This window comes from Sus scrofa, unplaced genomic scaffold (assembly GCF_000003025.6).
Source record: "Sus scrofa isolate TJ Tabasco breed Duroc unplaced genomic scaffold, Sscrofa11.1 Contig434, whole genome shotgun sequence".
Lineage (NCBI taxonomy): Eukaryota > Metazoa > Chordata > Mammalia > Artiodactyla > Suidae > Sus > Sus scrofa.
This window is the reverse complement of record NW_018085205.1, coordinates 292,413-297,666: the sequence shown is the minus strand read 5'-3', so window position 1 is coordinate 297,666 and position 5,254 is coordinate 292,413. Positions and strand designations below refer to the sequence as shown.

Here is a 5,254-nt window from a genome sequence, read left to right as displayed (position 1 = left end):
AGATTCTCTCTGTACCAAAGTTGTAGCTGTAGCAGGGAGGCTACATTGTCTCTCAACATCCTCTGACACCATCTCTCATCACTCCTCCTTTTGCTCATTCCTCTGCACCACTGGCTTCATTGCTTGGATTTGAAGATATGAAACAAGAATCTTCTTTATGTCCTCTGAAGTGACCATTCCCACTGCCAGGCACACACTTCTCCTTATAGCATACTAGCTCTTTCTCTCTATTCCTTGAAGTCTGTTCAAATATCACCTTGTTTGTTGGCCTTACCTGAACATTCGGTACAAATAACATCTCCTACCGCTCTCTCCTTTACACCTGAATTTGTATTCTCCATGGCATCTGTCACCTTCTGACATGTTTCACAATATTTTTATTTGCATATCCTTTTTCATTATCCTTGGATTGTGGGATTTTTTTTCAGTACTCTATATTTATTATCAATATGGGCTTGGAACATAGTCTGTATGCAATATGTATTTCTCAAAAGCATAGAAGAATTTCTTATTAAAATGATAAACACATCGATAATTCTGGCATATGCTAAAAATTGGACAAAAATTCCTAGTCAGAGATGAAATAGGGATTAAGTCAAGGAGAACTTATCTATATCCAAAATATTAAAATCAAATTCTTTATTGCAATAGGGAAATTGCCCCACTTAGGCTATATGCACTATGCCCATTTGTGCAAAAATTAGTCATGTCATATTCTTTTCTCCTAGTATTCACCTCCATCCTATGAAACAAGGGAACAAAACAGAAGTTGAAAAATTTTTTCTCCTGGGACTTTCAGAGGAACCAGAACTGCAGCCCCTCATATTTGGGATTTTCCTCTCCATGTACCTGATCACTGTGTTTGGGAACCTGCTCATCATCCTGGCTGTCAGCTCAGACTCCCACCTCCACACACCCATGTATTTTTTCCTCTCCAACTTGTCCTTTACAGACATCTGTTTCACCTCCACCACCATCCCAAAGATGCTGTGGAATATTCAGAACAAGAGCAAAGTCATAAACTTTGATGGCTGCATCACCCAGATGTATTTTTTACATACTGTTTGCAGGCTTAGATGACATTCTCCTGAGTGTGATGGCCTATGACAGGTTTGTGGCCATTTGCCACCCCCTGTGCTACTCAGTTATCATGAATCCCAAACTCTGTGGATTGCTGGTTCTGATATCCTGGACACTGTGTGCTGTGTATTCCTTGTCACATACCTTAATGGTGTTGTGACTGTCCTTCTGCCCAGATTTGGAAATCCCCCACTTTTTCTGTGAACTCAATCAGGTGGTACAGCTTTCCAGTTCTGACACATTTATCAATAACATGGTGATGTATTTTTCAACTGTCCTGCTGGGTGGTGGTCCTTTTTCTGGTATCCTTTATTCTTACTCTAAAATAGTCTCTTGCATAAGTAGAATCTCATCAACTCAGGGAAAGTTCAAAGCCTTTTCTAAGTGTGTGTCTCACCTCTCAGTTGTCTCCTTATTTTATTGTACTGTTCTAGCTGTGTACCTCAGCTCTTCTACTACCCAGAGGTCACAATCCAGTGCAATTGCCTCGGTGATGTACGCTGTAGTCATGCCCTTGATGAACTCCTTCATCTATAGCCTGAGGAATAAGGACATAAAGAGGGCTCTGTGGAGATTCTATTTGAAGCCAGATTCAAAGGCCCAGTTACCCTGGGGGTGATCTATTGCTCTTATTGCATGGCTTATACCTCAGAACAAGCAATTGTGATTCTTTGATAATTGTAGAATAAAATTTGTTCCTTTTACTTGTTTCCTGAGATATTCATTTTTTTTTTTGCTATTTAACTTTTCTATACAATTTCAGTATTTCTTTTGTTGGTTTTTTTTTCTTGTTTGTTTTATATATTAGGCCATTTGTACTTTTTCCTACCTTAAAGCTTTCTTGACTTTTGTTTAGAAGTGTTTATAAATTTTCCTTTCTTTGATAAGGCATACTATATTTATGTAGAATGATTACTTCTGAAATTAAATATATCCATATCAAATAATTACCTCTTGTCTTTCTGAAAAAAATAATCACAAGTTGCATTACTCATACGAAAAACATACAGATGACAACCAAAGTAAATTGTATTATATTTAATTTGGTTTAATTAGTGGATATAGAGAAGGGACTAAAGTTATTATAAGGATGTTTAATTATGCAGTGTGTTTATGTCTCAATTCCTTGTGTTAGTTAAGGGTCAAGTTTATATGTACATATAATTTTATGTCATCATGATCCAAGGATGGCTCACTGGAGAGCTTGGATGACTCTCCAGTCATGTGGTTCAGGGCTACAGTTTAAGGCAACAAACAGGTCTTCCAAGTTTCTTCTTATCTGGAATGGAAGCTAGTGGAGTCGTTTTCTAATGCAATTATTGGAAAAAAAAAACTTTAAAAACAGAGTAATTAGGAATGCTGTCTTTAAATATGAGAATAAATGCCTAGAATGAGAAGATTGTTTTAATTTCTCTCAGTTCTATTGACTTTTATTTTGCAATAGTTAACTATTGCTGCATTAGAAGTCATCCTAACAACAAGTATTTACTATAATGGCTCTACTATCAAGTGAGACTGTACTGAGAGGGGTTGTTCTCATCTTTGTTGGGTTGGGTGCTTCATTAATGTACATGCACCTGAAAATCTCTATGTTGTAATTCTAAAATTCATCTCTGATGTTGTATACAGCTGTATGGTATTGCTTTCTTCACTACTATATGGTAGTTGACTCAATTTATATGTCGGTTAACTTAGATTTTATGTAAAAAAAAGCAGTTTATCATTCATAATGTCAGCATCATGGTGGATTAAAAACTCCCTTTGTCTTACCTCTTCAATATACTATTAGTAAAACATCCCTAACTAAAGAAAAGCTTCTCTGCCCAACACCTAAGGACACCAGAGATTCATACAGTCATACATCTGAAGGTAGGTGAATTTTGACACATAAAGGGAGGTGGAAGCAGGGGAACAGTAGAAATAGTGCTTCTGATCCCAGTTCCACTGCTGAGGAAGTTGAGCCAATAGCACCAGAAAACATGGTAGCACTGATAGAAGTGGCACACATGACTGGCCTCCTGGATGCAGTAGCACCTACAGCCATAGGGAGCCATGCAGCAGGGTAATTATTGCCTTTAACCCAGGTCATCCTGGATGTGGTAATATTGCCCACCATCTTGGAGTCCCCTCCCCACCCCCAGCAGAGAAGCCATCCCTAGCATGGACTATCATGGCAAAACTGGCTGGGGCTTGGGACCTGGGACCCTTACTGCACTGCTTACACCTGGACAAATGTCTCCTACAGCAACAAAATACAAAGAAACTATAAGAGAATAAGAATAACTGAGTGTATGCACAGTTGCAGCTAAATCTGAACAAGATATAAAAAGACCAAAAACCACACTGCCACTTCTGAAGAGCTGAGAGGTAAAGCAGGGTACTGTGCATGAACTCTGCATACAGCACCACCAAAGGGGTGGCAAGACCACCTAAGCCATCCAAAAGGCCCAACCCCTAGATCTGTCCCTAACCTAACCCTATGTAAGGAACCAGCACACGCCCAACCCCCACAGAGAGTGAGAAAGGGAAACTGTTCCATAAAAAAGGAATAGAATAATGGCATTTGTTGCAACATGGATGGACCTATAAATTATCATGCTAAGTGAAGTTAGTCAGACAGTGAGATACACACATCATATCCTATCACTTATATGTGGAATCTGAAAAAAAAAAAGGCTGTAATGAACTGATTTGCAGAACAGAAACTGACTCACAAACTTAAAAACTTATGGTTACCAAAGGGACAGATTGTGGATGGGATGGGATGGGGGATTGGGATGTAAATGTTGTTTTTTCTAATATCTATTTATTTATTTATTTATTTATTTATTTATTTATTTATTGTCTTTTGGTGGCTGCACCTGTGGCATATGGAGATTCCCAGACTAGGGGTCCAATCAGAGCTATTGCTGCTGGCCTATGCCACAGCCACTGTAATCACAGATCCAACCCACATCTGCGACATACACCACAGCCCACAGCAATGCCAGATACTTAACCCACTGAGCAAGGCCAAGGATCGAACCTTCAACTTATGGTTCCTAGTCAGATTTGTTTCTGCTGCACTATGACGGGAACTCCTGGGATGTAAGTGTTGTAAAATTGCATTGTGATGATGGTAGTAGAACTATAAATATAATAAATTCACCAAGTTAAAAAAGAAAATTGTACCCTATATCAGAATAGACTGTTAAACAATTATAGTATAATATTTAGGGGAAAAGCATTAAAAATAGCTATAGCTACTTCATGCAGCAACCATATTACAACAGGAAAAGTAATATTTTCTGAACTGACCAACTGCATATAAAGAATGAAACTGAGCCATATCATTATACAATGTAACAAAAATAAACTTAACATAAAGTCTTAAATATGGGGCCTGAAACTTTAAAGAATCATAGAACAAAATACATTGGTATTAGAAATATTTTGGTTGATATATTTCTTCAGCCAGTGGAAATAAAACAAAAAATAGACAAACAGGACTACATCAAACTAAAAAGCTTTGCACATTGAAGGAAACCAGCAACAAAACAAAAAGACAACCTACTAATAGGAAAAGATATTTGCAAATTATATATCTGACAAGAGGTTGTTATCCAAAAATATAAAGAATTTAACCTACTCATTATAAAAATGTGAAAAAAAAGTGGGTGGAAGGCCCTCAGTAGACATGTTCCCAAGGAAAGCATAAAGATGGCCAAAAGGTACATGAGAAGAGGCACGTCTTTAATCCATTTTAAATTTATTTTTATTTATGGGGTAAGAGAGTGTTCCAATTTCATTCTTTTGCATGTAGCTGTCTGGTTTTCCCAGCACTACTTCTTGAAGAGATGTTTTTCCACTGTGTATTCTTGCCTCCATTGTCATAAGTTATTTGACCATAGGTCCATGGATTTCTTTGGGGACTTTGTATCCTGTTCCATTGATCTATAGTTCTGTTTTTGTGCCAGTACTCAACGGTTTTGATGACTGTAGCTTTGTACTATAGTCTGATGTTAGGAAGCCTGATTCCTTCAGCTTCATTTTTCTTTCTCAGGATTGTTTTGGTTATTAAGGGTGTTCTGTGTTTCCACATAAATTTTGAAAAAATTAGTTCTAGTCTGTGAAAAATGCCATTGATAATTTGACAAGGACTACACAGAATCTGTACATTGCCTTGGGTAGTATA

The 5,254-nt window shown here is 37.6% G+C and overlaps 1 pseudogene; it reads left to right on the top strand.

Annotated features, from left to right (window-relative positions):
* The first annotated feature begins 912 nt into the window (after positions 1-912).
* On the top strand, positions 913-1,699 carry LOC110258784 (annotated as a pseudogene).
* Positions 1,700-5,254: the final 3,555 nt, after the last annotated feature.